General features: G+C 35.9%; 1 long non-coding RNA gene and 1 pseudogene across 1 annotated transcript in view; one reads left to right on the top strand and one right to left on the bottom strand.

Annotated features, from left to right (window-relative positions):
* Nucleotides 1-11,167, bottom strand: part of LOC140849391 (uncharacterized) — a 134,020-nt gene extending 122,853 nt beyond the window's left edge. The window contains exon 1 of the long non-coding RNA XR_012131139.1: nucleotides 11,035-11,167. This is a non-coding gene — a long non-coding RNA (uncharacterized lncRNA). The remainder of the gene's footprint in view (nucleotides 1-11,034) is intronic.
* Nucleotides 470-1,290, top strand: LOC108409515 (large ribosomal subunit protein uL30 pseudogene; annotated as a pseudogene).
* Nucleotides 11,168-24,912: the final 13,745 nt, after the last annotated feature.

Here is a 24,912-nt window from a genome sequence, read left to right as displayed (position 1 = left end):
CACCAGTCCCTTTCCCCTTGGTAACTGTTAGTCCATTCTTGGGTTCTGTGAGTCTGCTGCTGTTTTGTTCCTTCAGTTTTTTCTTTGTTCTTATACAGTATGGAGGTTCCTCAAAAAGCTAAAAATACATTTCGCTTTTTATTTTCAATTTTTGAATGTCATTTCTTATGTCACTGTGATTTTCTCTTAAATAGGTAATTGCATATGTTTTAATCTCAAAATGATAAAGACTACATTCAGAGATAAAATTACTCAGACAATACTTTTTTCTTATGGGCTAGTTTCAGTGGAAAATGGTCATTTTTTAATTGGGTTCTTCTTCACCCACCACTACCTTTATACAATAAAATAAACAAATTTGAATACTTTTTTTGAAAAGTAGCCAATGGAATTTTCATCTTTATGTCTATATCATGAAAAATATTCAAGTTTGCTTATAAAAGATAAAAAAATATATATACAGCTCTTTTTCCGGCTGGAGCCATGGAGGCTGCAAAAGAGAAGAAAAAAAAGGTTCCTGCTGTGCCAGAAACCCTGAAGAAAAAGGAAGGAATTTCGCAGAGTTGAAGATCAAGCGCCTGAGAAAGAAGTTTACACAAAAGATGCTTCAAAAGGCAAGAAGGAAGCTTATCTATGAAAAAGCTAAGCACTATCACAAGGAATATAGGCAGATGTATAGAACTGAGATTTGAATGGCTAGGATGGCAAGAAAAGCTGGCAACTTCTTTGTACCTGCAGAACCCAAATTGGCATTTGTCATCAGAATCAGAGGTATCAATGGCGTGAGCCCAAAGGTTCGAAAGGTGTTGCAACTTCTTCACCTTCGCCAGATCTTCAGTGGCACCTTTGTTAAGCTTAACAAGGCTTCCATTAACATGCTGAGGATTGTGGAACCATACATTGCATGGGGGTACCCAAACCTAAAGTCAGTAAATGAACTCATCTATAAGCATGGTTATGGCAAAATCAACAAGAAACGAATTGTTCTGACAGATAACACATTGATTGCTCAATCTCTTGGTAAATATGGCATTATCTGCATGCAGGATCTGATTCATGAGATCTATACTGTTGAAAAACGTTTCAAAGAAGCAAACAACTTCCTGTGGCCCTTCAAGTTATCTTCTCCATTAGGTGGAATGAAGAAAAAGACCACCCATTTTGTAGAGGGTGGAGATGCTGGCAACAGGGAAGACCAGATCAACAGGCTTATTAGAAGGATGAATTAAGGTATCTACCATATTTTTGTAATCTGGTCAGTTAATAAACAGTGAGTGCTTTCAAATTGAATATATATATATATATATATACACACACACACACACACACACACACATACATATATATCTAATTAACAATCAAAATTGAGTGCATAGTAAATACGTTAATCTCTGAAATAACAATTTCAAAAGTCTCTCCCAATTCTATCATTTTATGACTCTGCGAATATATAACAATGGAAATTAACTCATTGTTCAGTGCTTTTCCATACCCAACATTTTATCTGTGATTTTTTAAATAAATTCATGATAAACTGACTAAATCATCTTTAAACATATTAAATAGCATTTGTATTCCAGTCATTCCATTTTCTGTGGAGTACAAATGAAAAGTAAAACAAGAATATAAGTATATTCTTCTTTCTTCCATGAAGCTCTATGAAATAAGAGTTGTGTCTTTTATTCCCTTACTCCTGTGGGATAAGTGAAGGGCAGTTTGATTGGGAGTAAAAATATGGAAGGAAAAATACATGTAGACCTTTGCACTAGCTCTTCACTCTTTAAAAGACTACATTGAAACAACTTCTTAGATTAGGAAGTTTTATTTTTTATTTTTTATTTTTTTTATTGTTTTACTTTCCATTTTGATCTATGAGATACCCCTTTTACAAAACAAACAAACAAACAAAAATAGATTCTTCAGAATCACTTCATGAGAACTGAGCATTTTCAATAGGAAATATGTATCAACCTTGATGAGATTTCAAGACTAGTGTGCAAAGTGTTTTTCTTGGACAAAACCTATTAAATTAGAAAATATGAACTGCCATTGTTCCCAGAAAATAAGTGTAATGATAACTTTCCATTCACAATGAGTTTATTTGTAGTATAATTTGTTAAATTATGCCATTGGTTGTGGAAATGCTTCAGTACTAATTGACTGGTTTCTCTAACTTTGGTTAATTTTGGTCAAGTTATCAGGGACTTAGAAATAATTGTATGGGTAAACTTCAGAATTTAGATCTATGTACAGCAGGTGAGTACACATCAAAAGTATCTTATGGAAAAACTTAACAAAACCTTTAATTTTGATATTTTGATAAATTCTCATTTATACAACTTTTTACTGGTAAAAATAAACTGATTAAAATATATTTTAAAGAAATATATCTGAGGAAAAACAGTAATGTAATATGAAGCTAGTAAGATTAGTTATGATTGATAAAAGGCAAAGAATTTTGTGAAAGGAACAAATGACTTTATTCTCATTTGCAGTTTTAAAATCTAAAACAAGTAGAATGATATAAATTTCAAGATGTTATAAATTCAGGAGTTTGGAACTATAGTAATCTTGGATTAAAATATAAAAGATTAATTAAACTTTATTTGTAGCAAATACAACATGGTGCTTCATAATGAGTAGAAGGGAAAAAACTTCATGTATTTATTTACTCATTAGGAATTGGTAGATTGGTAAAAACAAAGTGTAGTAGATAACAGCTATAAATCCTAAAGCACTTTTTGAGGATAAAAGTAGGAATGGTATTGAAGCTTTTTTGAAATGTATTTACCCTGAGAAGATTCAGAAAATGTTTTGCTATTCTTTAAAAAATGTATATATATTGTTATCTGCAATTTATATTGTAAATAAACAGCTGAATGAACTGGAAATGTCAGCCAATTTAAATTCAAATGATTCTAAGGCTTCAGAAAATTAAACCTAGGAATGAGTGTAGATTAGTTTCTTCCAAATGATCCATTTTCTGTCTCTTTGCATAGAAACAGGCAGTATCAATAAAGTACTTTTCAGTGTCTTGCATGCAGAATCTTCCAAAGATTTAGTTGGTATTAGATTGTTCATATGGCATTCTGTACACATAAAAGTGTTTGCCAAACTAATCAAATGGAAGCAAGTTGAGGAGGCTGGGAGTCTTTATGTTTGAAAAAGTTCACCAAGACAATGCATTAGAAATATTTATTTTTACTCTTTCCTTTTTCTTCAAGGTTTACAAATTGATATTTACCATTTACATTTGATATTTACTCTTCATTAGTTCATAGCATACATATCTTACAATAACATTTTTTAAGATTTTGGAAAATTTATAGCACAAGTTTAATTCAGGATCAAGAAAGTAGATGTTTGTTTTTGGTCTGTTCACATTAATTGTTATTTTGTCACTACTTTCTATCTTTTGCCACATGTAGTATAGTCCTGTGCAACCCAAATTACATTTTACCTGACCTATATCTTCACCAACAAATTGTGTTGCTCTTGTGTCTGAAGTAACAGAGGAACCTGCATTGTTAAACAGGTACTAAGATAAAACTTGTTTTGGTCACTAGTATAGTGGTAGAGATGAACACTGCACAATTGGCCTTATTCTATGTTTCTCCATTAGCATGAGAATAACATGTCAGGTAGCCTACTGATCCCAGAAAAACAAGACTCATGGAGCAGAACCAGTCCAACCAATCAGCAGACACACAACATAAGAGCATTCCCAATTGATATGTGAGCACAGTAATGAATGTTTGTTGTTGGAAGTTTAAAATAAATAAAATAAGCTCATCAGTTTATCTATAGACCCTATCCTAGTCGTGGTAACAGTCAACCTGTCAAAAATTTAAATAAAAAAATGGAAATTTCTGGAGGGTAGTTTATTTTTGTTATTTTCCACTTGATTTCCTATTAAATTCTTTTGAGAATATGAGGTATTTGAAAAAAGAATTATGTATTTACAGCATTACTATACTTGGCAAAAACATGTGAGAGCCCAGTTAAACATAATACTAAATATAAAAGGAGAGACTATGATTTTTTTCTGATTTAAAAGTAAATTCATTGTTGCTGTAAATTACCAGTCAACTTGAAAAGTGCCACTGTAACTGACCCAATAAATACCAAACATTCACTTTAAAGTAAATTCTGAGAACTCATGAATTGTTAACACCCTACTATGCAGTATATTCTTTGTGTCTGTTTTTTTTCACCAAGGAAGAAAACAGAAATAATCAATTTAATTATGTGTGCTTAAAGTTCCTCCTCTGTTATCCAGAGGAAGAACATTGTTTTTTGTGACTTATTCAACCTACTACAAAATATGCAAGTGAATTTGTAATGTGAAGTAAGGAAGCTTTAAGCTGTCATAGCACATGACAGATACTTAAAACTTCTGTTGCTAGTTCAAAAGCTATAAACATATTCACAAGGCTGACATTTCTGAACAGACTATTTCTTGATCCTGACTGACAAAAATACTTACTGGAATAATTTATTGAAATGGCTAAGAAAAGTAACCTCTGCAATTTATGTAGTATACTTTCAATTATACACCCCCCCCCATAAATGCTGTATACTGAACATAATTAGTCCAAACCTACCTTTCAGGTTAATAACCTATAATAATCAACCAGCCCTTTCCCATACCTCCAAGGAACTGATCTACTATTGGACCTACCATAATATCATTACACACACACACACACACAAAAACAGCATCTTCTATTTTTGTTTCACCAACATGCAAAGAAAAAATTCATAACAAGTTTGCATATACTGTCACTTGCCCAGTAATTGACTTAAGCTACATGTTGATTAGGAAACTGAATTCCTATAAGAAATGTTTTGTTAAAATACTTGGAGAAGTGTTGTCGTACTAAAATTCTCAAAGTGAAACTCTTAGAAGTAAAATAGAAAATCCAATGATATTAACTTAATTAGTATTTATGACATAATTTATTTAAAAGTCTTTAAAATCTTGGACTAATTATTTACCCCAGGTATTTTATTACCTTCCAGATGAGTTGCATAAAAGGAATAATATATGTTTCCATGTAATTATATGATACATACAATGATATAATTAATATGTAATATAACATAAAATAATGAAAGAGATAAAATGCTATCATAAAAACTTAGCTCTTTAAAAATTATATTAAAATCTTTTATCCAAACTTACTTTTTTATTTATCTATAAAATATAAATGTACTTTAATGTTTGTATTTATTGTATATCTTACACAATACTGCTCTAATTCAGTATATTTGAATAGCAACAATGATTCAATACCCTTCCATATATTTGCCAAGTCAAAATTGGCATTTCTAATTCTGAAGGTATAAAAAATTAGTCTTATACTTAAAAGAAAGTATAAGAATCTATATCCCAAAAGAATATATAGTGACATGTTCTTTTATGGAAATGTATCAGATAATTAAAATATGAAAAGAACATACAGAATAACAAAGACATATGCAGAAAAAATATTGGGAAAATAAACTATACTAAAAATAGCAAGCATAACAGGCAACTAAAATTTGAGGGACTTATGAAAGCAACAATTATTATTAAATAAGATATTAACCAATAGACCAGAGCCCAGGGAAGAAGCCTATGGAAAAGAGAACACAAACATTCTCTAAGACAGGATTTTGAGAGACAGCTCCAAAATACATTGAAATCAAATCAGTCTTCCTCCAGAATGACAGCTACATGAAAGCAAATATTTTTCTCTGTTGCTCCCAATCATATTCCCAGAATCCTGCTTGGCATATGGTTAATACTCAGTAAATATTAAATGAATGGAATGAATGTACTAATTGAATAGAGACCATTTATAAGTTAGACAAAGAGGTGAAAATAAAAATTTCAAAAGTGTCCTACACTTGTATAAAGGAAAAAAGTATTTTAAAATGGTATTAGAAATCACAATGGTATTTTTAAAAGTATGCAAATTTCAAAGAAATCTCAGTTTCTTTGGATAAATAATTGATACTGGGTTTGGCAGAAAACATACAAGATATGTCTGGATATTGTGCATTTATCAATGCAAGTGAAGTGATAAGAAGCCATTTTGATGATGTCAGAAATATCAGGGACCAAATTAAAGAGACTCCCACTGGCCAATACTAAGATTTGTTGTTGAAATCTTATGATATCTAAAATTGGCTTCAAATAATCCATTGGGTGGGAGGTGTTAGATAGGATCTATAGATGAAACAATCAATTCTGAGTTGATAAACAGAATCCAGGTAATGAGTCCCTGATGGTTCCTTATACTAGACTGTACATTTTTTGCATGTGTCAAATTTTCCCTTAAAAATTTGACTGGAGTACTTGAAATGTAATGTACACTGGTATACAGTTAGTACCTTACAAAAATGTAATATACTGTTTTTTAAAAATGACACTTCTCATTTCATCAGGGTTTCTATTCTGCATTCTTAAGCAAATGCTTAAAAATTAAAGAAATAGAAAAAGAAACATGTACTAAACACACATATTTGTCTTTCTGGAACCCCAAACATCTTTTTCTTATAAAATGATTTCCCTTTCTTAAGATATAAGTAGGCATGAATCTCAAGCTAGGTCAGACAACTCTAGAAGATGTGCCACAACTTTTGGATAAGATTAAACCTAAAAAACTGGTAGGATGTAATTGTAGTTACTAGTGGCTATAATGTCTAGCAATTAGCAAGAATCTAACAGATGAAGAGTTGTACTGGGATCACAAGTCTCTTGATAATTAGAAAATAACCAAACTTAAATGCCTGTGTGCAAATAATATCCCTTATTTTTTTTAAGTTATCTTAAGTTAAAATTCTCTCATTTTCAATCTGACACATATTAACCTATATAAGCCCCAAATACTTAATGACAGAATTAGTTGATAATTAAATTACTTGAGATAGTATTGTAGATCAACTGCTATGGATACATAGGTATATAGGGCTATATAAATGATCCCTGTTGAATCAGATACAGGACAGTGAAAAAAAATCAAAGGTAAACAGAGAATCAGGCCCATAGTGATTGGCTTAATGGACTGATAAGAATAATGCCAGTGAATCCTATAGTATGGGACAATACATTCATAAATGATTTATTTGATAAGGGGTTAACATCCAAAATATATAAAGAACTCACATCTTCAACATCCAAAAATCAAATAACCCAATTAAAAAATAAGTGGAGGATCTGAGCACACTTCTCCAAAGACATACAGATGGTCAACAGGCCCATGAAAAGATGCTCCACATCGCTAATCATTAAGGAAATACAAATCAAAACCACAATGAGATAAATCACACAAGGGCCTGAAACTAAAATAAATACTCCATCTCATACTAGTTAGGATGGCCAACATCCAAAAGACAAGGAACAACAAATGCTAGCAAGGATGCAGAGAAAGGGTAACCCTTCTACACTGTTGGTGGGAATGTAAATTCGTTCAACCATTGTGGAAAGCAATATAGAGGTTCCTCAAAAACCTAATAGAAATACCATTTGACCCAGTAATTCCACTCCTAGGAATTTACATAAAGAAAACAAGATCTGTGATTCAAAAAGACATATGCAGCCTTAACGTTTATTGCTGCACTATTTACAATGGCCAAGATATGGAAGCATCCTAAGTGTCCTAAGTAGATAAATGGATAAAGATGTGGTATGTATACACAATGGAATATTATTCAACCATAAAAAGAAAAGAAATCCTACCATTTGCAACAACATGGATGGAGCTAGAGTGTATAAGCCTGAGTGAAATAAGCCAGGTGGAGAAAAACAAGTACCAAACGACTTCACTCATTTACGGAGTATCACAACGAAGCAAAACTGAAGGAACAAAACAGCAGACTCATAGACACAGAGAGGGGACTAGTGGATACCAAAGGGGAGGGGTTGGGGAGGGTGGGTTGGGAGTGAGAAGGGGATTAAGGAGCACTATAATTGGCAATCACAATATAGGTAGGTCATGCGGAAGGCAGTACAGCTTGGAGAAGACAAGTAATGACTCCATAGCATCTTACTTAGCTGATAGACAGTGACCACAATAGAGGGGGTAAGGCCTTTATAATACGGGTGAATGTTCAAACCACCGGGTTGTTTATGTGAAAACATCATAAGATTATATATCAATGATACTTTAAAAGAAAAGAATATTGCCAGTGAGATCACTAACTGCCTTAGGATACAAGATCAAGAATGACGGTTAGGAATATATTTAGTGTAATTTATGTACAAATACATTAGATATATTAAACTTGGAATTACTGAGCAAATAAATGCTAAAAAGAAGTGCCCTGAAATGCATGGGAGAACTAAAGCAGAAAAAGTAGACAAAGACAAGTACAAAATAATCTCTAGCTAAGTTTATACATCACAGTTTATGCATTTGAGGCTTTATTCAATAATTAAAGTCAGAATTTTGGTGTCCATATGAGTTAAATCCTTGCAAATATTACACACTAAGGAAAAGCACAATTATGCTATGAAATATAGTAAATATAGAGTCCACTTCCAATTATAATAGAAGGTGAGGAATGGTTTGCTTGAATAAGTAAAGTAACTATTCAAAGGGTAGATGATTTTATTCAGGTTGCTCTGTGAATATTTGTCTTATTCTAATGGTATTCAATATTTGCTCAAAAAAAAAAAAAGAAATGCTCCTAAAAGAAATTGTTTTCAAGCTTAAAGTTGTCAATGAAATGCATTTTTACTCCAAATAAAAATGTATTTGTATTTTACTTAGTTTATATTCATGGAAATTCTCATTTCCATTTGTACAGATAAGCAAACCTAAGCTTCATTCAATTTTCTGCACTTGCCACCTATTTCAATCAAAAGTAAGTTAAAGAAAGTATTTTTATTGTTTTTCAAAGTTGTTCAAAGTTAATAGCAAGCTTTTAAACTTACCTTTCTAATAGTCCCATTTTAATGGATTATTGTATATGGATACTTCATTTAATATTTATATAGTATCTCTGTTAAAAAACCTTGACATTAGATTAGTATTTAAATTCTTTTGAAAGTCTATTTTAAATGGCCTAAATATCTCTATGCAAAAATTCAAAAAGAGATATTTCTTATTTACTATTGTATAATTTTCAAAAAAGACTAAAATTGAACCTATAGCATTCCTTCAAAAATTTTTAAATTACTTCTTAGGTTGTAATAAAATAACATAATTAATTAGTTAACATACAGAGATAAATGTACTTAGGAGACAGTGTTTTAATCATCGTTTTATTCCCTTGACAAATATTTATAAAAGTCAATTATGTGGCTAGCTATTGTTGTGTATTCCATGTACATGATAGTGAATGCAAATGATATAATCTCTCCTTCTAATATGGCTTGCAAAAGGAGGCAAGGGCCTGAAACTAAATAAATGACAAATGTATAAAAAAACACAAAATGTTAAAGACCAGTGGAAGAGTTCCTGAAAGCTCTTACAGTAATGGGAAGGGGGCAATCAGATCATCACAGAAGGCCTAATTGAGGAGATGATCTTTAAGATGAAACCTCCAGGATCACTCAGAACCACAGATGTGCACTCCGTCATTGAGTAACCGTGCTGTCCAATGGCCTAAAGCCTGGAAAAGGCTTGGTGTGTTTGTTAAGCTATAAACCAGGATGACGTTAGCAATTAGGGAAAACGTGGTAGAGTATCGTGGGATTTGGCTGAAACGGTAGGCCGCCCCAGACCAGGCAGAGCCCTCTGTCAGGGTAGAAACCATTGACTTTATCCTGAGTGGTATAAAATCTCCTAGAACATAAAGCAGGTGGTTAGATAGAGTCGGGGAGTATTTGTTGATGGTGCTGTTCCACAAATGTGATTTACACTGTAAAAGATCACTTGGCCATTTAGGAAGAACATACTGGATTTCAGAATTTAAGTGATCATTCCTTATGTATTTTACCTATAAAAAACAAATATTGGAAGGTCTTAAAAAATTACGTGACACTCTCTGTATAAATACAATTACATATACTTTTTAAAAGTGGCACTAGATTAATATTCTGCTGTTCAAGTATGCCATTTCCCTGACAAATGCACACTAAAATACATATAAAAACACATTTAAAAAATACTCTTTTCAAATCGCTACTATTATTTTCACATTTTTAGCATAGTGAATATTATAAACACGAATTTCTGAATTCTTTAAAATTGTCACAATGAGAGGGAGGGTGTTAGGGAATCAAGTGGTTGGCAAACATCACATCATGCACATGGCAAAAACATTCTAGCGGCGAAGATCAGTGGTGGGGAATGCAAGATCCCGGTCTACAAAAAACACGCAAGTAACTTAAAATGAATTGCGGTCAGAACATACGACTTTTCCCCCCTAAACATACTAATAAAATCATCAAATATATATTCACAACTGTAAATAGCAACTGAGGTAACTTGGGCAAGATGGCGGAATAAGAGGTGCCCTGCTCTGGCCGTTCCCGTAGAAACGCCAATTAAGCAACTATCCACGAAAGAGAAAACCTTTGTGAGAATTCTGGAAAACAAAGGGAAGGAGCAAAACCAAACAAAACAAAACCTGGGGAAAACTGCATTAAGCCGGTAAGAATAGTTCACTTTATCCCTTCGCCAAGTTGCCTCAGCGCCGAGCGGGACTGAGAACCACCCAGCCCCGATTTCTCACGTGCCGGCGCGACCGCGGGGGACCGGCGGCATCTGTGTCTCAGGCCTCAACAGGGAGGCCGCCTCCTCTCATTCACACAGGCAGAGCTGGGTGAAGCCGGCACGGTTAGAGCCCCCGGGGAACGCTCAGAATGAAGCCCGGGGGCCGGGGTTGCGCGCCAGCGCCCGGGAATCCCGGGCGGAGCTGTTCCGCACGCGCTTCGCTTGTTCTGGCGGCGGCGGGAGCCGGGCCCGCCACAGAGGAGGAGCCTGGAGCCCACCTCACCGGCCTCGGCCACCGGCTTCCGCGGCAGAACCCAGCCCAGCACGCAGCCGACCTCCACCGCGGAGCCCAGCCGGGGCCCGCCAGCCTCAGAGCCGCACCTACCGGTCCCAGCTGTGCAGCACCGTCAGGAGCCCCGGCTCACAGCGAGCCCAGTGGGAGCGGCCCGGTCCGACCCCGCTGCGCCCTGCCGCCCACCGGCGTGGCGACCACAGAGCCCACCGGCCGCCGTGCCCCGCCGCCCTGCCTGCTGACCACGCCCACCCTGGAAGCCCGTGGGGAACCGCCAACCCCGGACCCCACCAACCCCGGGCCCCACCAGCGGTGCGGCCTGAGAGCAGAGACCAGCCATCCGCTCACCGACCCTTCAGGATTCACCTGTGGTCTCGCTGGAACGCAGAGCCCTATCAAACTGCTCTGACCAGCTGCAGGGCCCGGTGGTGGACTGACCCAACGGTGAGCCTTGCAGCCCCGACAGTAGTCCCTGTTCAACTGCAGATCCTGCCACACGTCCCCCACAGTCGAAGCCATGTGCCAGCTGGCTCTGCCCAACCTCAGAGCCCCACCAGGCAGCCCCTTCAAAGAGGAGCCCAACAGAAAGCATGGACACCACCCGCTGATCTGACCAGAATTACAGTTTTGCACCCTCAGCAGCTTCCCTGGTGAAATCTGAAACTGGACCCTGCATGTGGAAGGCAGCAAGAGGCGGAAGAAAGTGGCAGACCACCCCACACTGGTAGGTGGCAATTTTAATAAGCAAGGGAGTTTGCACGTGAGGCTAGTCTTTGGCGGCTCTAAGACTAGTAGATATCCACTGCTGCCTGCCTGAGTCTCAAGTTTACATAGAGCCTTAATTGGGTTTAGGCAAGTGGAATGACATTCCAAGAACAGGGGAGGAGGTGAAGTACCCCCAGTAACCTGGGTCCAGCTCATGGAGCAACTGGCAATCGTTTGCTCCTGATGATCCCCAACAACACTCGGTCCTTCATGACTGGCTCTTCAATCTTACAAGTCCTCCCTTTCTGCAGGGTGCCCTGAGTGGTCAGCAAGGGGCTTCACTCAATGCAAGTGGCTCGTTTGGCCGCTGTGTGGCAGCATTGGAAGCAGATGCCACAGCAGTAGCATAGGCACAGGCTAGAGAAAACACAGCTTAATGATTCCCAAAATAAATAACTTTTTTTTTCTCCCCAAGAGCCCCTTAGCACTGTGCCTCCATCCTTTATACCATCTGGTAAAGAAAGGACATGTGTGGAACTGGGGATTAGAGCCAAACCAAACCCAAATGACTAATAGGGTCGACCCCCTAGGCTGGTGTTCAAATCATTTATGGCATTCACTTGTATCCTTATGTGATTTAATAAAAATGGCACATTAGCAGACTCATCAGGTGTAAACACACAACATTCTGTTTGAATAATGTCACAGTTACTTCCTTGTAAGGCAGTGATAATGTCTAAAGCTGTCCTCTTTCGGAGGAAAGCTTTTCTTACTAGAGACATTTCAGTGCTCAGTAAAGATAGGCTTTGTCCACTATCATGTCATATAAGGTTTGCTGGGTGAATGTAGTAAGTCTTCTATGTGTACTATACTGTCCTCCAGACCAACAGAGGGAGCAAAGATAGCTGTTAATGACCATACCAGTGGAAAACGAATGTGCCTATCTGGCCTTGAGAGGAAGGTTGGCAACTGTTGTTACCAGGAACAGATGCTCCCCTATGCCCAGGGTGCAGTGGCCCAACCACCCAGGTGGAAGCCAAGGCAAAGATTCGTGCCACACAACCATTGATCCCATGAGGGCCTACCCAGTGAGTACCTGGGTGGTAGGACTAGTCAGTGCCAAGCCAGTCCCTATCCTTTAATATGATAGAATGACTACACAGTTCACCAGCCAAACCACTCTGAGTTCAGCGCATTGGCTGCTGTGATTCATTCTTGTTTCCGAGACCATGTAAGTGTTAGGCTGAATAGCAACTACAGGAAGGGTAGAAGGATTGCCTAGAATAGATTCTCTGTATGCAGGCATCAGCAGGAAGGTCCCATACTCTCTTCTCTATAGGCCACAGCAGCTCCCACAGCAGTAGGGGTGGGCGCATTTGGAGGGTCTACATACCGCACAGGGCCTAGTCGCACGCACATTTCTAGAGACTAGGCTGCTGGACAGAGTGCTCCTCTGCTGCAAATAGGCATGCCACTTAATCAAAGTAGGCATTTGAGCAATAGCAGGGGTGGGTTGGCAGAGCATATTCTCAGTCCATCCGTTGATAGGAAGGGAAGGTCATACCATAATATGCTACTCCTTACTGAGAGGCTGTACCCAGAGGAGCACTGAGTACACTGCTAGAGCTGCTGCTGTATTGGATGTATATCGGTTTTCTGCCCATTTTCAGAGTTGGGATCAAAATCCTAGAGTTACTCTCTGCTTTAGTTGTCTCTGCCACAGTGCCCAACCCATGCCTTCTGGAGTAAAGGACTCATCTAACTCAAATGACAGTCCTGCTTGGAAGAAGCCCAGAGCTTTAATCTGCTTCACGAGTATTTTTGCCTTCTCAAAGGCAGCTTGCTTTTCCAATCCCCAGCTCCACCACATGTCCTTTCTTTACCTGGTAGTATAGGAGATGGAGGCACAAGGCCAGGTAGGGAATTAAAGTTCCCCCACCTCTCCCCAAACCCTACAAAGACTTGCACCTCTTTCACATTCTCAGGGGTTGGATAGGTTTATACCTTACCACTCACACTTCTGAGACAACACACATCTTAACTGACCAAGCTACTCCCAGAAACTTTATAGCAGTGCCTGTACCTTGATTATTCTGTAGATTCACTGCCCATCTTCTCCCTCACAGATGTTCCAGCAAATTCTGAAGTGTCCTGCAATAGAGAAAATTCTTCATATCTTGACATTGTATCTTCATTATAATGGGCACATTTTACTGATGTGGGGAAGGAGAACAGGGACAGGTTTCAGGCTACCATCCCATGACATACTGTGGGATTGTGCAGATAACCTTGGGAAGCACTTGAAAGGCCATTATTTTGCCCCCCTACATTAAGGCAAATTTATCTTGTGACTCAGCAGCCAGAAGTATAATGAAAAAAGCATTTGCTAAATCTAGTACAGTATGGTACAAGCTGAGTTATCTAAGATGGATGCAGTGCTGGACACAGCCTCATTAATGGGGGAACACTACCTTGTTCAATTATCAGTAGTCCTCATGAGCCATCTGGCTTTTTTACCAGCTATACTGTGCTGTTGAAACACTGTAGGTAGGGCATACAATACCCACTTGGTACTGTTCTTGGATAGTTTCTCCCATTTCCTTCTGAGAAAACTTCTGAGGGTTACCACATACTGGAGTATATTCAACTTCAGTATTAACCAGAACCATCACCTTTTGTTTATTTCTGGGACACTGGCGCATAGTGAGTTCAGTCTGAGATCTCTGATCACCTCCAATGTCCCTAACCTGGAAGCAATCTTGCCTTACATCCTATACCCAGAGCTTGGTAGACAACACCGTGAAGAAGACTGTACTCGTGAGGGAGCAGGCGGGACATCCGTGATAGTATGTGCAGGTGGGGCAAGTTTGAACTATTGTTCAGGTTTTAAGGTGCTCCACAGGACAATCAAGACAGCTTTGGATTCCTAGTCTATCTTTTCACTTGGGTTCCTGGCAACATTGAGGTCAAACCACACTTGCTTCTAGCCTACTTTTACCACACCCTTTACAGATGATTGGGATAGTCTTTTCGCTTCTTGAATTCCCTTTCTGTCTTTTGACAGCTTGTACTTATATCTAAGATGGATTACCCACCATCACAAATGTCTTGTCTCATAATTGAGCTCAGCATGGATATCAGTGCCCCTTAATAGGTCCTAGGTGTGAACTGGAGTATCTTAGCTTCATTCCTGCAGTGACTGTGGCTCAATCACCATCTTCAAACACAGAGACATAGATAGCCTGTCTCATTCCCAAATCCCTAAGAATTTGTGGTACCTCATTTTGTGGATTTCCAGGGTCGCAGATATCCAAGAAGATCCCACCTAATCTGCTTGCCCCAAAGCTAGGAGTGTAGTGGATAAGCACATAGCCTTCTCCACTATCAAATCTTTTTTCAACTTTCTAATTAAAAGTTCAGCATCCAGTTGGGCATTGGTGGCCACCAGAGCTCAACACAGTAGAGGCCAGCCCACAGTGGCAGCCATTCACTTCCCTTCTTTTCAGTGTACCAGTTGGTGTTTATAGGTCATCCCCATACTCATATGGTTGTCCACATACATCTAACACATGGGCCACCTGTTCCCATAAAGAGGTCAATGACCAACTTGGAATATTCCCCATGGATGTCTTTTTCCCGAGACCACCAAATGTTGGTCCATACCCTTGGGAGCTTCCCAGGAGAAATCTGAAACTGGCCCATAAACAGAGAGGGCAGGGAGAGACAGAGGAAAGAGGCAGGACACTCCAATTGGTTGGTGGCAATTTTAAGAAGCAAGGAAAATTATATATATGACTTATATATACTTATATATGTAAGACATATTTTGGGTGGCTACAAGATGAGTAGATCTCCATACCCACCTGCCAAAATCTTAAAAGTTTATATAGAGGCCTTAACTGGGTTCCTTTATGTATATCATCTAGATGGCCTCAACAACACATTACTGTCTTAACGATATGTCCTTGAGGCAGCTTCTAGTGCCAGGAAGACAAGGGCAATGAACATTCCAAGGACAGTGATTAGGGTGAGGAGTCTCTTGAATGCTTGGGTGAACCAATGGTCATGTCCTCTCAATGACCTAATGCAACAGCTGATGAAAAACCTTCCCCTGCATGTAAATACTGGAAAGAGGTGTCCACATCTTCAAATGTGCAGCTATCAAGACAATGATACAAGGATCAGTAAGAATCAGGGAAACATGACATCTCCAAAGGATGCTAATAAAGCTCCAGAAATGGACCTTAAAGAAATGGATATTTATGAACCTCCAGAGAAAGAACTCAGAATAATTGTCTTAAGAAGCTCAGTGAATGCACATTACATGGAATGTCTTATACAAGCTTGGCGAATTATATGATACATGGAATGAAACTAGATATTAATGATGTAAGGGTAAAAATGGAAATGAAATACTTCTCTAGAAACTTTTTGGTCCAAGAAGAAATCAAAAGAAAGATTAGTAAATATCATGAGACAGATGAAATAAAAAATATAACATACCCAAACTTATTGGATCCAGCAAAAACTACTAAGAAGAACATCTGTAGGGATAAACATTTATGTCAGAAAAGAGAGAAGGATTTCAAACAATCTAACTTTATACCTCAAAGAACTGAAAAAAATAACAAAATGAGACCAAAATTATCAGAAGAAAAGGAAGAAAAAAGATTAGAGCAGAAATAAATTAAAAATTAAAAATAGAAAAAAATTGACAAAACTAAGATTTGGTATTGGGAATGATAAAATCAAAGAACACTTAGACTTACTAGGAAAAAAAGAAAAGATTCAAAGAAATAAAATCAGAAATGAAAGAGGATGTATTATAACTGATGCCACAGAAATTTTAAAAATATCATAAGGGATTATTATACACCAACAAATTGGACAATCTAGATAAAGTGGAGAAATTCCTAGACATACACAAACCACCAAGACTGAACCAAGAAGAAAGCCTGAACATCCCAGTTATAATCAAGGAGTTAGAATCAGCAATAGTACACATCCCAAAAAAGAAAAGTAAAGGTATTTCTACCAAACATTTAAGTAAGGATTAATAATGATTCTTTATAAGCCCTTCCAAAAAATAGAAGGAGCACTTCCAAACTCATTTTATGAGGCTGATATCACTCTCACCAAAACCAGACAAAGATTTGAAACTGTAAAACTTCTAGAAGAAAACACCAGGGAAAAGTTTCTTGATACTGGCATTGGCAATGATTTATTAGATATAACACCAAAATGACAAGCAACAAAAGCAAAGCTAGACAAATGGGACTGCATCAAGCTGAAAGGTGTCTTCACAGCAAAGGAAATGAAAACTACTGCATAGAAAACTATTTGCAAACCATATATCTGATTTGAAGTTAGTATCTAAAATACATACAACTCAATATCAAAAAATAAATAACCTTCAGTTTTTTCTTTGTTGTTATACTCCACAGATGAGTGAAATCAATTGATACTTGTCTTTCTCTGCCTGGCTTATTTCACTGAGCATAATACCCTCTAGCTCAATCCATGTTGTTGCAAATGATAGGATTTGTTTTCTTCATATGGCTGAATAATATTCCATTGTGTATATGTACCACATCTTCTTTATTCATTCATCTACTGATGGACACTTAGGTTGCTTCCATCTCTTGGCTATTGTAAATAGTGCTGTGATAAACATAGAAGTGCATATGTCTTTTTCAAACTGGGCTGCTGCATTCTTAGGGTAAATTCCTAAGAGTGGAATTCCTGGGTCAAAAGGTATTTCTATTTTGAGTTTTTTGAGGAACCTCCATACTTCTTTCCACAATGGTTGAACTAGTTTACATTCCCAGTAGCAGTGTAGGAGGGTTCCCCTTTCTCCACATCCTCACTAACATTTGTTGTTGTTTGTCTTTTGGATGTTGGAACAAAACAGCAGCAGAGTCACAGAACCCAAGAATGGACTAACAGTTACCAAAGGGAAAGGGATTGGGGAGGATGGGTGGGAAGGGAGGGATAAGGGGGAAAACAGGGCATTACGATTAGCACACAAAATGTAGGGGGGTGGTGACATGGGAAAGGCAGTATATACAGAGAAGACAAGTAATGATTCTATAGCATCTTACTACGCCGATGGACAGTGACTGTAATGGGGTTTGTGGGGGGAACTTGGTGATGGGGGGAGTCTAGTAACCATAATGTTGTTCAAGTAATTATACATTAACTATATCAAAAAATAAATAAATAAATAAATAAATAAATAAATAAATAAATAAATAACCTATTTAAAAAATGAGCAAAGGGCTTTTATAGCTATTTTTCCAAAAAAGACATACAAGTGTCCAATAGGTATATGAAAAGTTGCTCAGCATTACTAATAATCTGGGAAATGCAAGTCAAAATGACAAGAAGATATCACCTCACAGTGTTATCAAAAAGACAAGATGTAATATATTAGAATGTGGAGAAAAGAGAGCCCTTGTACATTGTTGGTGGGAGTATAAAATGTCACTATGAAAAATAGTATGGAGGTTCCTCAAAAAAATATATATATACCACCATATGATCCAGCAAATACAATTCTGGATATTTATCCAAAAGAATATAAATCATGATCTTCTAGAGATATTTGTATTTTCATGTTTATTGCAGCATTAATCACAATATCCAAGATGTGGAAACATACTTAATGTCCACTGATGGATGAACAGATAAAGAAAATGTTGTATATACATACAATAGATTATTATTCATCCTTGCAAAAGAAGGAAATTCTGCCATTGGCTACAACTTGGGGGAATTTGGAAGGCATTATGTTAAGTGAAATAAATCAGACATAAAAAAACAAATACTATATTATTCCACCTATATCAGAAATCTAAAATAGACTCACGGAAGTACAGTAGTATGGTGGTTGCCAAGGTTTTGGGGGCACTGGGAATCAGAGATGTTGATGAAAAAGAACATAGTTTATCTCCTTAAAGATGAATAACTTCTAGAGATCTACTGCACAGCATAGTGCATATAATTAACAAGACTGTATTGTATACTTAAAAAATTTACTAAGATGATAGATCTTATATTAAATGTTCTTTTAAAAAAGAGAAGAAACTTCTAGAGTTTATGGTTTAAATTTAAGCATTGCATATGGTGACCGTTTCACAGATGTGTACTTATTTTTAAGCACATACAGATGTATACATTAGATACGTACAGCTTTCTTGTATGTAATAACTATTTAAAATTTTTATATAAATGAAAAGATAGAAAAGAAATCATGAGATGATAAATGTATCGAAGAGAAAAAGAAAAAGAAATAGCAATTGACAATGTTTATGGCCTCTAAGAGTCAAAGGGAAAGGTATTAACTCAGGTAACTGATTATGCTTGCTTAGGGGATATGGGCTCTTCACATTTTGTCCATTGCTTTTAGGCACACCTTGGCCTTGCTAGATTGTCAGAATTTTAGAGATAACCAAAATTTAATTGTGAAGTCTTAATTTTTAAGTTTTGCCAACAAAACATTTTTTTAACGTGATGTATGCTGGCTAAGTATGATACAAATAAATTGTATGTGGGCTTAATTCAGCAAAATTTAGTAATCTGGAGGTCTTTTATGACTACCAGGAACTGTTTCAATGTTGTATTGGGACTAAAACCTAAGTACTTGAAGTTGTTTAAAGAAATTTACAGAGGTGAGGATACAGATTAATTTACTATTACTATAGATAATGTTTTTCATAAAATTTGCTTTGAAGAGGAAATGAATAATGAATTGATAGTTAAAAAGCATATGGATTCAAGTTTGGAATAAATAAATAAACAAATAAACAAAATAAATAGAAGTGGAGGGGCAGGTGAGAATTTTAGATCCTATTTGTATGCTAATAGGAATGATTTAGTAGCAAGGTAGAAATAGAAACTGGCCATGCATGAGAGAAAAGCAATAATTGCAATAATGAGGTCTTGAAAAAAGAAATACAGAGTCAATCCAGAGTGAAATGGAAGCCTTGACTTTATAAAGAGGTATTTAAATTCACACTAACAATTAAGAAAATAGAGAATATGATAGCAGGTAAAGGAAGGAGCCTACATTTGGAGGTGAGAAGAAAAAATTCCTGATTCTTTTCATGTCAGAGCAGCACATGTTGGCTAAATATTACTTATATATATATATATATGTATGTATGTATGTATGTGTGTATAAAATATCAACCATCTGGGTAGTCTGATAATCACACTATGTGCTCAAGAAGTAAACATTCTATGTGCATTGAATTACTCTATATTATGTGGACATTGCTAATGCTATCAGTGTGATGGCTAGAATGTGTTTTCCTTAATCTTTAAAAATATATAGTAGTTTTTGTATGCTTATCAATATTTATTGTTTGCTGTATCATACACAAAAAATCCAGTTACTATTAATTTTACATGTATAGCTATGCCTTGTTATGAATCACCCCAAAATTGTTCAATGTAGAAAAGTCTCCTTATGGATGAAAGTAGATAATATATTTTACATGTATATTATTTTTATAAATGATATTATGAGATATATTTACATATTTCTTTACTTACATGTAAATGTAAATGAAAAGGAAAAATTAATTTTGAAAGGAATAAAGAATATTGTGTTAGGTGTATAGAATTAATTGCTGAGTTAATATTGTAGACAACAGCATACAATTTCATTTTTGAATCATTAGCAAAAATATCACTTGAATTTCTTTTCTTTAGCAATTGATTTTGCACAGATGCATGCCATTAGTGCTTTAATTTTCTAATCAACCAAAATGATACTTGCTCCAGAAAAACTTGCTTCAATTTATTGGCAGTAATAGAATTGTTATTGATTCCAATATATGATAATTTCATAGCCACAACTATTTCTAAGAATTATAAAACTATTTAACTTCCAATGAAAGAATTTTCCAACTGTATATATCAAAATGTTAATGATTCTTTTTCAAAATATTTCCACTGTCTAATACAATTGAATAATTGATATTTTTACCATTCTAGACACTGTTCAAATTAACATATTAAGCATATGATAAATTCTACAATAAATAAATCTTACCTTTTTACCATGTGGTTTTAAAATATAATGGTGACAGCAGCCTTATTTATTCTTAAAAGTAACCTACCAACATGCCCTGAAAAGTAAGATATACTGTTCTAGGAATCAAGAAGGAAAAAGTTTTTAGAGGTATTCACTATGACTTCATGCTTAAAGTTAAGGAAACAGATTTTATAAATATACCTGTTAATGGCAAGTTTGTGTGTGTGTGTGTGTGTGTATTCGTGTGTGATTTTACTAATGTTTTCCTATTCCCTGGTAAGCCAACATCATAGGAAATAAAATAAATCTGATTTAAACCCTAAATGTGAGGTGTCTTTTTTTTTCCCTAAAGTAATTTCAACACTCCACCATGAATTCCTCTCTTCCTAGGCTTCCAGGATCAGCTTTCCTTCCTCCCTATTCTGCAGTTATATTTGGTAAAGAACATGTAATTTGGACAAACTCCCAATAGCCAAGATATATAGGAGTCACAGAAATCATGTGTAAAAGAAAGTTTTAGAAGGATTTTGTTTTCTGGACACTGCATTTAGCTTTGAGAAAAAGTAAAGTCAGTGGCAAAAACCACTTAAAAAGATATTTTTGGGTCACCTAGTTTCTTGTACAGTTGTTTGTATGCATTCATAATTCAGTCAAGTATTTTATAACATGAAGGTCTCATCCAGTAGCATTCAGGAGCTGGCTCATCTAACACACATCATATGAATCTCTTCCCAACTTTATGTTTAGTGACATCACTTGGGTAGCCTGAAATCATCAAGAGATGTCAGCAAATGCTGCAAATCAGAACCTTTTATTCTGTAAATCCAGTTAGCAAGCACACTACTGGTTTCATTGGTAATAGTGGAATATTTTAATTGCTCTTCAACAATGGTTCTGAAAGTGAGGTCCTCAGACCAGCAGCGTAAGTTTCCCTGGGAAGTTGTTAAATATGTGTATTCTTGGGTTCCATTCCAGATGTACTGGATCAGACATTTGGGAAGGGTCCAGCAATCTGTTTTTAACAAGCCTTTTGGGTAATTGTGTTGCACACTAAAGTTTGTAAGCCACACTTCTAAGGAGACAAATAATGAATGTATGTGTGAGTGAAAAGGAGAGGGAGAAAATGACTGTATTCAGTGACAGATGATGGCAAGATATTTTCTAGTGACAGGAAAGAATTATCATTGTACAAAATTTCCCAGAAACTTTTTAACACCACTTAAGGGTGTTTTAAGGTTTGAAAATATTATAAGGCACATATATAGTTATGTGGCCTTTATTACTATCACAGGCATATCTCAACTGAACATGGGGCAGTTCTTGATTTTAGCTCTCATACACACTAACTATTGCTACAGGTACTACAGCAAATTGTATGTGAGTTACAAAAAATTATTTTCCTAAATTATGCTTCTTCTTAATGGTTAAATTCCCAAGTAGAGGAAAGATGAACTAGAGAAAAAACTGGGATTGGAGTTACAACAGATTTTATAAATATACCTGTTAATGGCATACTTCTTATTTATGTTACAGTGGATAAACTCCTTAACCTCCACTGCCTTCTCACCTGTAAAATATAGTTTAAGAATCAAAATAAAATGAAATTATGAACACTTTGGGTATTTCTTCTTGTTTGTATCTTTGTTCATATATATCAATCTGATCACATATGTAGAAAATCCAATGAGATTTCATCAAAAGGTACTAGTGGAATTAATGATTCGAATATGAATTAATACAAATCCTCCTCAAATTCTTCCAAAAAAAAAAGAAGAGAAGTGACCACCTTCAGCCTCATTTTATGAGGCCAGCATTACCCTGATACTGAAAACCAGAAAAGGATATCACAGACACACACACAAAGAAAAAATTACAGGCTAATATCTGTGATGAATATAGGTGCAAAATTCCTCAACAAAAAGCAAATCAAATCAACTATACATTAAAAGGACCATACAGCATGATCAAGTGGGATTTGTTCCAGGGATACAAGGATGGTTCAATAGCCACAAATCAATGTGATATACCATATTAACAAAATGCAGGATAAAAATTGTATGATTATCTCAATTGATACAGAAAAAGCATTTGACAAAATTCAGCATCCATTTGTGATAAAAGCTCTCAACAAAGTGTGTATAGAAGGAACATACCTAATATAATAAAGGCAATGTATGACAAAACCACAGCTAATATTATACTCAATGGTGAAAAACTAAAAGCCTTTCCTGGAAGATCAGTAACAAGACAAGTATTCCCATTCTCACCATTTTTATTCAACATAGTACTGGAAGTCCTAGACATAGCAACCAGGCAAGAAAAATAAAAAGCATACAATTTAAGAAAGAAGTATAATTGTCACTATTTGCAGGTTAAGAAATAAATTCAGTAAAGTCACAAGTTACAAAATTAATATGTACCAAACAGTTGTGTTTCTATATACAAAAAACAAACTAGTAGGAAGAGAAATTAAGAAAACAGTCTTGTTGAGAATTGCATCAAAAAGAATAAAATGTCTAGGAATACACTTAATGAAGGAGGTAAAATATCTATAAATTGAAAATTCTAAGACTGATAAACAAATATAAGTAGCAACATATAAATGGAAGGCTATTCCTGGCTCATGGATTGAAAGAATTAATATTGTTAAAATATTATAGTAAGCAAAGCAATCTACAGATGTGGTGCTATCTCCAACAAAATTCAAATGGCATTTTTCACAGAAATAGAACTAACAATACTAAAATTTGTATGAAACCACAAAGGACCCTGAATAGTCAAAGCAATCTTGGGAAAGAATAAAGCTGGAGGCATCAAACTCCCTGATTTCATCTATATTACACATCTCTATTAGTAATCAAACTACATTACAAACCATATTACAAAGTTGTACTAATCAAAACAGCATGATATTAGCATAAATATATATACACAGACACACACATAGAACAATGGAAGAGAATAGAGAGCCCAAAATAAACCTACATATATATGTCAATTAATTTATGACAAAGGAGCCAAGAGTATATAATTGGAAATGAACATTCTCTTCAATAAATGGTGTTAGCAAAACTGGACCCCTGTGCTACACCACACAAAAACAAATGAACAAACAAAACTCAAAATGGATTAAAGATTTGAATGTAAGGACTGAAAACATAAGACTCCTAGAACAAACATCAGGACTACCTCCTTGACATCTCTTTGGGCACTTAAGCCATGTTTTTAGCCTTTCCACTGACTATGGACCAAATCTGGCTCTGAAAACTATACAAACTTCTTCAGGTGATGCCCAAAAATCAACTGCAGTTTTGGGAGCTGCAATTGTTTCACTATTAAACTGTGATAAATTTCCAAATGAAAACAATTAGCTACAATCATAAAGGAGCTATTCCTGGATGGGTTAACATTTTTATCTAAAGTAAATGGACTTCAGTAACTCAGAGGTAGGACTGTAGTTAATGCTGTGGTGAGGTACCTAGACATACCTTCGAGGATACAGAAACACTCATTTCCCCTCTTCCTGGGATTGTAGAATGGTGAATGTTTACATATTAATCTCTCTTCCGGAATTGCCTTAGCCAAAGGAAATTTAGAAACATCACCCTCCCCAGGAATAGCCCAAATCTAATGACTGGTGGATATGTGGGTATAACATCCAAATTTCCTTGTCTTCATTTGTACAACTGTGTAGGGTCTTCCAGCTCCAGAACTTCCAGTGGTATCAATTGGAACCTTTATTGCCAATTGTATCATAGTTGAATTTTTCTTTCTAATTTGCTTTTCTTGCTTTGTCATCAGCGTAGTTACAAGAGCAATTCCCAGTAAAATTTTTGGTATATAAACTCCACCTCAAGGTCTGTTTCTCAGGAAAACCTACCTTAGAATTGTGGCTCACAACAATTATCTTAAAATAATAAACAAATTTGATTATACTTAAAATGAAATTTATATAGAAATTTGAATTCTCAAATATACAATAGCAGAATATTCCATAATATAAAAATATTTGTTAGCTTTATATTGTTGGTTAGCAAATTATGAAAAACTTAGGGGTTTAAAACAATGTACACTTATTGTCTTATAGGTTCCATAGGTCAGAAGTACAGATACAGGTTATTAGGTTCTTTGCTCAGGATGTCACCTGGCTTAAATCAAGTTGTTAGCCAGGGCTACAATCTGATCTGAGGCTTGAGATGATCTTTCAAGCTCACTGATTTTTGGCA

This window comes from Manis javanica, chromosome 5 (genome assembly GCF_040802235.1).
Source record: "Manis javanica isolate MJ-LG chromosome 5, MJ_LKY, whole genome shotgun sequence".
In the NCBI taxonomy this organism is placed as follows: Eukaryota; Metazoa; Chordata; class Mammalia; order Pholidota; family Manidae; genus Manis; species Manis javanica.
The sequence above is the reverse complement of the archived record's forward strand: the minus strand, read 5'-3'. Positions and strand labels throughout refer to the sequence as shown.